Consider the following 12,647-nt stretch of genomic DNA (forward strand, 5'->3'; position numbering starts at 1 on the left):
GAAGAGATACGCAGGTGCAGCTTTCCACTCAGATGTAATCAGTATAGGGTCATTAAAGTATTAGGCCTCGTCCACATTTCCGTTTTCCGCTGACGTGTGCGCATTTTCTGCGGACAGCACATATACCCATTGATTTAAATGTGTCTGTTCACATTTCAGTATTTTTTTTACTGACCCCGAGACATTCACTACTTTGATCCGTGATGCAGACCAAGCTCGCCCATTGAAGACTATGGGTCTGTGAAAATCACAGACAACACGGATGGCATCCATGGTGCGTCCGTTTTTCACTGACGACTACTAGGAGATTCTTTGGAAATTCGTTTTCAGCTGAGCAACGTCAGTGAATTACAGATGACACACGGAAGATAAAAACGGACACACGGACCAACCACAGATACTTCACAGATGACACACATACGATTTTTTTCATGGACGTGTTACTACACGGAAATGTGGACAAGGCCTTAAAGGTGCGAGACACGAGACACACTGGATTATCAAACTTATCAAAAATAAATAAAAAATATTTCAAGGGATTGACTTCAACTGGGAAACCCCAATACGAACCGGAACAAAGAGAGGCTCATTATAAGCAATGGTGAACCTGACCTGCCCATACACTATATAGAGAGCCGTCCACCTAATGGATGCCATGGAAGGCTTCACCTCCGTATTTTCTGTCCGCGTCCAATCTGCATTTTGTTACGATTTGCATGCAGACCGATTCATTGCTATGGGGCCACAAAAAATGAGTACAGCATACGGATGTCATGCGTGCGGCCGCAAAAAAAAGTAGAACATGTCCCATTCTTGTCAATTTTGCAGACAGTATTTTTAGAATGGGGAGCGACACACATGTCCGGTATCCGTGTTTTGGGGATCTGCGATTTGCGGTCTGTGGTTAAGGCGCAATGCTATATTTACCTGCAACGGCTTCTATTGCTGTTAACAGATGATCACGTGAGTCTATGCTGTAAGGGTTAATCTTTATGAGAAAACCAAAAATATACAGGTTTGGATTTTACACCGGCCGAGGAATTGGCCAATTATTGGGAAATTACATTTGTATGAACGCTCATTCCTAATAACGGCCCTGTGCTCAGGTGATCACATTCCTCATGCAATATCATGCGTTTTTTTAGGCGGAAATGCACAGAAATCTATGTGGATTTTATCTGTAAAGAATAAATCAAGGCAACTGGACGTACTGTAGATTTCTTGAAAACATTTCACTCGTTCTTCCAACGAGCTTTCTCAATTCTGAGTGACTGTACAAGAATTCTCTGGGAATAAATATGTAACTGAAACATCTGGTAATTATACCCAGCATGGGGTCAGAGGTCATTATACCCAGCATGGGGTCAGAGGTCATTATACCCAGCAGGGGGTCAGAGGTCATTATACCCAGCAGGGGGTCAGAGGTCATTATACCCAGCAGGGGGTCAGAGGTCATTATACCCAGCATGGGGTCAGAGGTCATTATACCCAGCATGGGGTCAGAGGTCATTATACCCAGCATGGGGTCAGAGGTCATTATACCCAGCATGGGGTCAGAGGTCATTATACCCAGCATGGGGTCAGAGGTCATTATACCCAGCATGGGGTCAGAGGTCATTATACCCAGCATGGGGTCAGAGGTCATTATACCCAGCATGGGGTCAGAGGTCATTATACCCAGCATGGGGTCAGAGGTCATTATACCCAGCATGGGGTCAGAGGTGTTGATTCCATTATCCTAATTGGAGTCAGTAGGTGATAATGACCTCCCAGAAAAAGGCGTCAAGACAGCATTGTATGTGGCAGACAATAGTCTCCCCCCCCCCCCCGCGCCTCTATTCAAGCTTGGCTTCTCCATTTTTACGTAGATGGCCTCCTTCACACCTCGTTTGTACCAATCAGCCTCCTTATCCAAAACACGTACTTGACTGTCTTCAAAGGTGTGACCCGTTTCTTTCAGATGTAAGTACACGGCTGAATCTTGACCAGAGGTTTTGGCTCTTCTATGCTGAGCCAGTTCTGAGCATCCCTCATTGCACTGGACTCTTGTGTTTAGGCTTTGGGGTGAACCAGTTGTTGCCTCAGTGTGTGGATTTTATGTCTGTAAGGCTCCATTAAGACGTCCGTAGAATGGGACCGCATAGTTATCCGGAACGGGTGCGGACCTATTCATTCTCTATGGGGCAGGAATGGATGCGGACAGCACACAGTGTGCTCTCCGCACCAGCATTTCCAGAGTGCAGCCCCGGATCTTCTGGTCCGCAGCTTCGCAAGAAAATAGAGCATGTCCTATTCTTGTCCGCAATTGCGGACAAGAATAGGCATTTCTATGGGGGGTGTATGGCGGATCTGCAATGCATTATGGACATCTGAATGGAGCGGCACCCGTGTGCGAGAGTAAGCCTCAGGCTCGTGCACACCGGAGTTGCCGCATTTGCAGTCCTCAAATTGTGGATCAGCAAAACACGGATACCGACTGTCCGATCCTTATTCGTAAAACGTTCTGTTTTTTATTTGTGGGACCGCGGAGCGGACATACTGATGCGGACAACACGCGGTGTGCTGTCTGCATCTTTGCAGCCCTATCGAAATGAACGGGTCTCCATCCAACTCAAAAAAAATGTGCATGAGCCTCTAAGCAGTCTGTGCCCGTATTGCGGACCCCAAACGCTGGATCTGCAATATACAAGCACCGGCCGTGCGAATTCTGTATCACGGATGCGGACTTGAATGGGTCGCAATCCGTAAGATACTGAGTGGTGCAGAGCGGCGGCATAGATTGGAAGCCTTTGGCTTTTGGGTCCATGCCTCCGCGCAGCCAAAGATAGGACATGTCTTATCTTTTGCCGTTTATTGTAGATCGCGGACCCACTGACTTGATTGACATCTATAAACATCTCCTCTCAGTGGAGGCATGCACTAACCTCACTACACCATTTTTTCTACTTTTTAAACGCCTATGCAACAAAATATTGTCGTATGGGAGTTCTTGTGCCGTCTTTGTCACTTGGGAGTGGCAGGGTCGGGAGCCGTCGACCTGGGCAAATTTATTATTACTTATACCTGGAAACAGGCGTGAAAGGGGAGGAAGGACGACTAACGTAGCTTTCATTCCAGGCGCGCACAGACTGCCGGATGTGCGACTCATTTACGACCAGGCCCGCACCCCATCATAAATTAAGCAGTTCCTCCGTCAGCGCAGGGGCCATCAAGGGCCGGTCTGTGTGGGACCAGGAAATAAGGTCTGGACTAGTGGATGCCAGATTAAAGGAATTTTGCAGAGGACGCTGTACAAAGCAGTACATGAACTTTCCATCCTGACAAACGTAGATCTAGAAATATCCATCTTCTGCGACCGGCGAGGTGTCATCTGGTGAGTGAGGCATCGTGGAACATAAAAGGCAAAAGGGCAATTTAGCTGAAACCTTGAAAATTGTAAACTTAGGCCAAAGGCCAACGCTGCCGGGATTAAAATAATGCCGTCTAAGGCCACCGTCTATTTACCAGGCCTAATCTTAGGGTCCCAGATGACTCAAGACCATCTGTGGCCGTAGTGTCTAGTCAGGGTAAGCAGACACCACACGGACACATCTGCGAGGACAGAAGGCTTCCCCAACTGTAATGTTCCTGACAAATGGTCACTGTCAGTGCAACTAAGTGCCGAAAAATGCCTGGGAACAGGTGCTGCCTCCTACGGAGCGCGTCCCTCAAGATTACGTCGGCCTGAAACCCCCTGCTGCTAAATAGACACGCATGCCACTGACACCGCTCGGCGGATAATTAACAGGCATTAACAAAAAGAGACGGAGCATAAGGACAAAGGAGATAAAGTGGCGACTGGGTGAAAGAAAGAAAAAAGGGTCAGCGCTCCCTGAGATAAGGAGCTATCAACTCCAGGCAGCGCACGGAACTAGACCGCAGCGTATTCCGAAATAGACCACGAACCACCGTCAGGGGGCACAACTCGCAGGACAGGATTACCACACGGCCTTTTAGGTTCTGTTCACATCTGTGTTGGTGGCTTCTGTTTTTCTGCAAAACCATAAAAATACAGCAGTGCCAGATCCCTTATATGGCCTCCTGCACACGAACGTGTGCGCCCCATGGCCGTGATGCGGGCCGCAAAGCACAAACACCAACCGTGGGGCAGCCGCAGCGGATCCATTCACTTTAATAGGTCCGCGATCCGCCCGTTCCACAAAAAGATAGGGCATATCCTATCTTTTTGCAGAACGGAAGTACGGGAAGAAACCCCCCCACAGTGCTTCCGTAGGGTTCGGTTCCGTGCTTCCGTTCCGCATCTCCGGATTTGCGAACCCATTCAAGTGAATGGGTCCGCATCCGTGAGGCGGAATGCCCACGGAACGGTGCCCGTGTATGGCGGATCCGCAAATGCGGTCCGCAATACGGCCACGGAGCGCACGCGTTCGTGTGAAAGAGGCCCATGTCTCACCCCCAACGGTGTCCGTTTCATTCACCGGAACGGGACTTGCAGAAATCCATCTGCTTGCTGCGCCATGCAAGTGAACGGAGTGGATTTTCAGTTGAGGAAAATTGGGAAACAAATGCCAAAACGCGTGAAGGCGCCCTAGCAGGAGTCCGAGCGCAACAGTTTTTGAGGCTTTTTAAAAAAGTGGCAGTAGATACACGTGGCTTTGATCAGTTCGACAAGCTAGCTGCAGCCACTTTCCCACCCTCTTTTCAGAACTGGAGCAAAAATGATGCAAACATTTTTTGGAAAACAAGTCCAGAAAAGTCGCAGCGCCTCGTTGTGCGACTTTCTGGACAGTTGGATACGCTATAATAAACGGCAATGTATGCTACGGCACCAAGGCAGCGCGTGCAGGATGATGCTGAAACGGCAAGTGGGAAAAAAAAAAAAGGTACAATTGCGCAATACAAAAATCTGACCATAGCGGTAAAGTCACCTGCAATTTATTTCTATAGGCAAATACCGAGTCGTGCGCCCTTAGGCCTCATGCACACAACCATGTGCCAGCTGTGCCCCACAGACAGGCACCAACCGCCTGCCCGCCGTCTGCGGACGTGGATCCATTCACTTGAATGGGGTCCGCGACCCGCACTGCAAAAAAGTAGTGCAAGCAGTACTTTTTTGCGTTGCAGAGGCAATGACTGAAAACCATCGGAAGCACTCCGCAGTGCAGTCGATCCGTGCCTCAGTTGTAGTTTTACAACAGCTGGAGAGCCTCCGGTTGGCCATGCCTGCCCTAAAGCCTCATTCACGCTTCCGTGCTTAAATTCGTGAAAGGGTGGTCAGGGATGCCTCCATGAAGATATCCGTGATGGATCCGTGTGTTGGTCGTGTGTCCGTTTTATTGTTGTCCGTGTTTCACCGACACTGCACAGCTGAAAAATAATTTTGAAAGCATCTCTTCCTAATGATCCGTGAAACATAGGAGAACCCTTTTACAGCACTGGCAACTTTACACAGGACCAGAGGCCAAGTACCGCAAATCATGAGAGTAGTAGTCATCCCACCCGCCACCTGGGATACGAAACAAAATGATGCGGGCTGCCATCCAAAAGTGCGCACACAACTGAACATACATGGGCGTGCCCCGCCAGCTTCCAAAATCTATTTTCTCAGCCTTTCATATCTGTTCCAAAACGGATATGACACGGACATCAAACAAATAAAGCCCATGATAAAACGTCAGCAGTGCGTACGAGATCATTCCCGCAACCCAATGGGGCCGGACAGCAAGATCACAAAGGATCACAAGGAGAGCACAATGGGCCCGGGATGTAAACTACTAGGCCGGAAGGTTTTTGTCTGAGACAAGTGCACGGCTCCTGGTATCACGTTACACGGCCGCGGCTGGATATTGCTTCATAACCAGCACACATGGGGCAGGTTTACTAATCCTACAGGTGGCGTGGACTTAGGATACCGCCACACGGGTGCAGATTACAAACAGAAAATCAGTGTGTTCCCGCACCAAAAACTGCAGGTGTTAGGGTCCAGTCACACGTCCGTGGTGTACTGCGGATCCGCAATACACCCGGCCGGCACCCCCCATAGAACTGCCTATTCTTGTCCGCAATTGTGGGCAATAATAGGACATGTTCTATTTTTTTCCGGGGCTGCGGACCGGAAGTTCGGGCCGCGCTCCAGAAATGTGGATGCGGAGAGCACATAGTGTGCTCTCCGCATCCATTCCTGCCCCATTGAGAATGAATGGGTCCGCACCCGTTGCGGATATTGCAGAACGGATGCGGACCCATTCCACGGACGTGTGAACGGACCCTTACTTGTGGTTTTTGTTGCAGATCCGATACGTTTTTGGCCCAGATCTCACCCCTGCATTGCATCTGGTGAAATCCGCGCAAAAACGACAGGTTCATTTCCACACAAAAAAAAGTGCAAAGCGTAAATGACATTTATCTAATCTCATGCACTTTGCTGCTACGGTATTATGCTGCGGTTTTTCCCGCATAGAAAGACGCGCGTAATCCGCAATGTGCGCAGATAACCTTAGACGGACCAGCACCGGATTTATCACAGGTGCTCAGGTTGGGCGCTAAATCTGGTGCAGGGATAGATGCTTTTCTCTAGCTCCATACCAAATATTGGTTGGCTAAGGGCTCAGGCACACAAAATTGCCAGCATCCGCTCCGCATTTTTTTGTGGGTCGGATATGGACCCATTCACTTCAATGGAGCCACAAAGATGTCCGTTCCGTGGCATCTGCAAAATATATTCTTGTCCATATTACAGACAAGGATAGGACTGTTCTATTATGGGCTGGGGGCGTACCATTCCGCAAAAGGGCTGCTATCCGTGTTTTGCAGATCCGTAATTTGCAGGCCACAAAACAGGCAACGGTCATGTGCATGAGCCCTAAGGCCACATTCACGTCTCCAGTGAACATTTCCAGCAGGGTGTCCCAGTAAAGAACCAGAGTATGTGCCAGATAAGGCTACTTTCACACTAGCGTTCGGAGCGGATCCGTCTGATGTTTCATCAGACGGATCCGCTCCGATAATGCAGACGTTCGCATTCGTTCAGAACGGATGCGTCTGCATTAAAACTTAGAAAATTTTCTAAGTGTGAAAGTTGTCTGAGCGGATCCGTTCAGACTTTACATTGAAAGTCAATGGGGAACGGATCCGCTTGAAGATTGAGCCATATAGTGTCATCTTCAAGGGGATCCGTCCCCATTGACTTACATTGTAAGTCTGGACGGATCCGCTCGCCTCCGCACGGCCAGGCGGACACCCGAACGCTGCAAGCAGCGTTCAGGTGTCCGCTCACTGAGCGGAGCGGAGGCTGAACGCTGGCAGGCGGATGCATTCTCAGTGGATCCGCCTCCACTGAGAATGCATTGGGGCCAGACAGATGCGTTCGGGGCCGCTCGTGAGCCCCTTCAAACGGAGCGCACGAGCGGACACCCGAACGCTAGTGTGAAAGTAGCCTAAGGCAGCCGGAACATCTTAAGGCCTCTTGCACACGAACATATTTTCATTCCGTTTCCATTCTGGGGTTTTTGTGGGCCCTATACGGAACCTTTCATCTCAATGGGTCCGCAAAAAAACGGAAGGTACTCCGTGTGCATTACGTTTCCATATTTCCGTATTTCCTTTCCGCAAAAAAATAGAACATGTCCTATTATTGTTGTCCGCATTACAGACAAAGATAGGACTGTTCTATTAGGGGCCGGCTGTTCCGTAAAATATGGAATGCACACGGATGTCATCCGTATTTTTTGCGGAACCGTTTTTTTGAGGACCACAAAATACATACAGTCGTGTGCAAGAGGCCTAAGGGGGATGTGATAACAGCCTTAGGATGCATTCAGACGACCGTATTTCAGGGTCCGCATCCGTTCCGTAATTTTGCGGAACGGGTGCCGACCCATTCATTTCAATGTGGCCACAAAAGATGTGGACAGCACACCGTGTGCAACCGCGGACAAGAACAGGTCTTTCTATCACAGGGCTGGACAAGGGCGGTCCGCAAAATGCGGAACGCACACGGCCAATGTCTGTTTTGCGGATCCTCAATTTGCGGAGCGCAAAACACTGACGGTCGTCTTAATGTAGCCTTACCTTTAAGGGGTGCAATTTTCATGTAAAACAATGCATCTTAGGCCACGCTCCTTTCTGGTGATGTCATGCACCCTTTGCGCAAAGCCCTGCGCTCCTTTGTCAAGTGACAGATTCTAGTCGCAGACACGTTCGTAAATCTGAGCCCCGGCGTCTGTAACCCCACCCACTACGGATTTTCGGCAGAGCTGCAGAAACGAATCCAGCCCGGAAATAAGAAGCGTCAAAGCGTGCTATTTATTCCTGCAGATTCAGCATGGCACAGCCAAGGATTAGCGGAATGACAATGGGACTAAGCCTCGGGCGGACATGCGGCACAACAAACCGCACACATGCGATATACTGCAGCAGGTGAACCTTGCTGTCATATAGGTTTGTATGATTATTATTATTATTATTAGGGCTGATGATGTGAGCTCAGTGCAATAGCCCCACAACCAGATAGGAACTCCCTGATAAATCACTAGGATGCAGTCACTTCAGGTCAGGGGAGCTGTGCTCGGTCCAGGAGATGCAGCCGACACATGGCCTGCGTTTCCCGGACACAGCGAGGTCGTGTGACTCAGCCCTTGGTCTACCGAAGGGATCAGCACCCTCCAGCGCTCTAGCTGTGGTGAAACTACAACTCCCAGCAGTCACACTTGCTGGGCTGTGCTTGGAACTCGCATGGAAGTGAATAGAGCATGCTGAGAGCTGTAGCGGCTGACCCCCTGGTCTACAGCATTTAAGAAGAAGAGCTGCCAGTGATCTAGAGACAGACATGTAGAAATGTCCCTTGGGGGTATAAGAAGCGGAGATAACACCGCCATCGTGGGGACTTCCTGTCCCCTTATCTCTATAGTCCGCCTCTCCTCTGCCTGAAATGTATGATAACAAGGACTAATAGTTTGTATTCAACTGCAGAGCAAATGTGCACAGGATAGGCTACTGTCACACCGGCGTTTGGCTTTCCGTTTGTGAGATCCGTTCAGGGATCTCACACGCGGTCCAAAACGGATCAGATTTGCCCTAATGCATTTTGAATGGAAAAGGATCCGCTCAGAATGCATCAGTTTGCCTCCAATCATTCTCCATTCCGCTCTGGAGGCCGCCTGCAGCGTATTGCTGTCCGCTTGATGAAACTGAGCCAAACGGATCCGTCCTGGCACACAATGTAAGTCAATGGGGACGGATCCGTTTTCTCTGGCACAATAGAAAACGGATCCGTCTCCCATTGACTTTCAATGGAGTTCATGACGGATCCGTCTTGGCCGTGTTACAGATAATACAACCGGACCCGTTCTTGACAGATGCATGCAGTTGTATTATTGGAAGGGATCAGTTTTTGCAGATCCATGACGGATCCTCACAAAACAAGAGTGTGAAAGTAGCCATAAACTGATCAGTGTCCCTTTAAATACAGAAGAGGATTGTGGGAGTTGTAGTTCAGGCAGCAGTCCAGCTGTTGCTTTGAGAGGCAATTTATCTTGCTGAAGGTTGTTCAACTCTTCAGACTTGTGACTGACAACTGCCCGTGCACTAATAAGGCGGCCGACAACTGCCCGGGCACTAATAAGGCGGCCGACAACTGCCCGGGCACTAATAAGGCGGCCGACAACTGCCCGGGCACTAATAAGGCGGCCGACAACTGCCCGGGCACTAATAAGGCGGCCGACAACTGCCCGGGCACTAATAAGGCGGCCGACAACTGCCCGGGCACTAATAAGGCGGCCGACAACTGCCCGGGCACTAATAAGGCGGCCGACAACTGCCCGGGCACTAATAAGGCGGCCGACAACTGCCCGGGCACTAATAAGGCGGCCGACAACTGCCCGGGCACTAATAAGGCGGCCGACAACTGCCCGGGCACTAATAAGGCGGCCGACAACTGCCCGGGCACTAATAAGGCGGCCGACAACTGCCCGGGCACTAATAAGGCGGCCGACAACTGCCCGGGCACTAATAAGGCGGCCGACAACTGCCCGGGCACTAATAAGGCGGCCGACAACTGCCCGGGCACTAATAAGGCGGCCGACAACTGCCCGGGCACTAATAAGGCGGCCGACAACTGCCCGGGCACTAATAAGGCGGCCGACAACTGCCCGGGCACTAATAAGGCGGCCGACAACTGCCCGGGCACTAATAAGGCGGCCGACAACTGCCCGGGCACTAATAAGGCGGCCGACAACTGCCCGGGCACTAATAAGGCGGCCGACAACTGCCCGGGCACTAATAAGGCGGCCGACAACTGCCCGGGCACTAATAAGGCGGCTGACAACTGCCCTAAGAAGGTTGTTTGCTATTACCGCGTTCACATCATCCAGTTCTGGAGGTGATGACACATGTAACCTACATTGTATAATGATGACATTCAGTCCTTTGAGTTTCGGCGCCCCCGGGCGGTACAGGGTGTTTACATACACCCTTCCATAAAGCTAGAGGGCCACACTGACAGAAGGCTGGCGGTGGGCTATAGGACATCATACAACTGGGAGCAGGTAACGGGGTCCTGGGGTACACCATGTATGACATACCGCCACATACGTCACACACAGTTACTCTACAGGGGCCCCTACAGCCGGGGACCCTCAGCTCTCACCTCAACAGCAATAACGAGCTCCAACTTTATAAAGCCACAGAAACTTTACAGAAGTTACATTCTGCCCCTTTCGGACACTGCCTACAACAAGACGTATGGCGGGACCCTATATACACCGCATGACTATACGGCGACACTCCTCACTGGTCAGGGGGGCGCTATAGTCATTAGTGTCAGTGACAACAGAGACCAGTCACCCATTAGACAGGACTGGACAGGGAACCATTGCCAAAGCTGTCAGGACAGGGGCCAGGGCTGACATGCTGAGACTTGTAGTCCCCCAGCCAGTGCCGTGCCGAGGACATGGCCCTATGTGTCACACTGTAGCCACGCATCCCTGTCCCTGTTCACACTACGACCCAGCACAGAGCGGTGGGAGCGGCTCCTGGTACCGCACAGCCTCCAGCAGCAGCAGCTGCTCAGCCACTCCCCTCCGGTAAATCCCCGCTTGCCGGTTACCTGCACAGAACCGTTGCAACCAGCTCCCCTCCCCGTATCAGCGACGCTCCCCGGAGCTCCGGGCCGTTGTTCTCCGTCCGTTTCTTCTTCTCTCTCTCATTCAGACGCCGGCAGAGCGCCGTGCGCGCCCCCGCCTCCCTAGGCTATAGATGCTAGGGAAGGAGGCGGGGCTCACAGAGAGAATGGGCGGGGAAACGCGACGTGCGCGCCCCCGCCTAGTACACAAGGCTCGGGTGGAGGGAGGAGTCGGGAGTGTGGAAATCGTTGTGCGAGTGACAACGGAGGGCGACGCCCCGCCTTCAGTGTAGGCGTGGTTAGAAAGGAAACACCCCCTAGTGGGTGTGATTACGTGACTGAAGGGCGTGGCTTTAGTTTAAAACCACAGTTTGGCGCACGCGGGTCTGAAAACAACATTAACTCCTGATGTGCCGGACGGGACAAAAAAAAAAGCTGCGTTGCCGCGACATGCCTGCTTTCCATGTAGTCTTAAGGGTGACTAGTGAGAGGAATGAGAACATGTAGGCAGTATGATAATACAAGTGATCATGTTTTTTTGTTTTTTTTTGTAATGTCCACATGGAGCGTTTCTGCTGCGGCTTTTTAGCAGTGGAAAATGTTCACAGGATAGTTTCTTATTGTGTGCTAGAATGGGGCTCCGTGGGGCCTGGTTAGGGTTACCACCTTTCCCAACAAAAAGTATGGTTGTTGGCGTGACTTAACACAGGGTGATGCGGCTCTGATTATTAGTACTGCCCCTTAGAATGGATAATACCCCTATTAGTGCCCCCCAGTAATATTAATGCCCCCAGGTAATAGTGATGCCCCAATTAGTGCCCCCCAGTAATATTAAAGCCCCAGTAGTTCCTCCAAGTAATAGTAATGCCCCCATTAGTGCCCCCCAGAATTACTAATGCCCCCTCTCTGTGCAAAAAAAAAAGGTTTTGTTTTGGGTTTTTTTCTTCTTAAAGGGAGTCTGTCACCACATTTGGGCATATTAGACTGATCAAATAGTGTTATATGTGCCACCCAGAACTTAAAAACGGTACCTTTGTTGTGGAAAACGGACTTTTCTTTTAGCCAAAAATAAACTTTGAACATTATGTTAATGAGCCCTCTCAAGTGCCCAGGGCGGCGTCTCAATCCTCCGAGCCCCAGGCAGCACCTCCTCAACGGCTCATAACCCCGCCCTCCGTGCGCCTCTGCCCGCCCGTTTACTCCCTTCCTCTGTCCTTTTCCACTGCAGCTGCGCGGTCAAATTCATAGCGGGCGCATGCGCAATGCGATGCCCGCTCCTGGCAGGGCATCGCAATACCTACTGCGCATGCGCTCGCTACGAATTTGACCGCGCAGCTGCAGTGGAAAAGGACAGAGGAAGGGAGTAAACGGGCGGGCAGAGGCGCACGGAGGGCGGGGTTATGAGCCGTTGAGGAGGTGCTGCCTGGGGCTCGGAGGATTGAGACGCCGCCCTGGGCACTTGAGAGGGCTCATTAACATAATGTTCAAAGTTCATTTTTGGCTAAAAGAAAAGTCCGTTTTCCACAAC

At 50.8% G+C, this 12,647-nt stretch overlaps 1 protein-coding gene across 6 annotated transcripts in view; it reads right to left on the minus strand.

Moving 5' to 3' along the window:
- RALGPS2 (Ral GEF with PH domain and SH3 binding motif 2) overlaps positions 1–11,235 on the minus strand; it is a 158,956-nt gene extending 147,721 nt beyond the window's left edge. For all 6 annotated transcript variants that reach the window (XM_040406558.1, XM_040406564.1, XM_040406561.1 and 3 more), the window contains exon 1: positions 11,105–11,235. The gene's annotated coding sequence lies outside the window, so the exon portion shown is untranslated. The remainder of the gene's footprint in view (positions 1–11,104) is intronic.
- Positions 11,236–12,647: the final 1,412 nt, after the last annotated feature.

The sequence above is a fragment of the Bufo bufo genome, chromosome 9, assembly GCF_905171765.1.
Source record: "Bufo bufo chromosome 9, aBufBuf1.1, whole genome shotgun sequence".
Taxonomy (NCBI): Eukaryota; Metazoa; Chordata; class Amphibia; order Anura; family Bufonidae; genus Bufo; species Bufo bufo.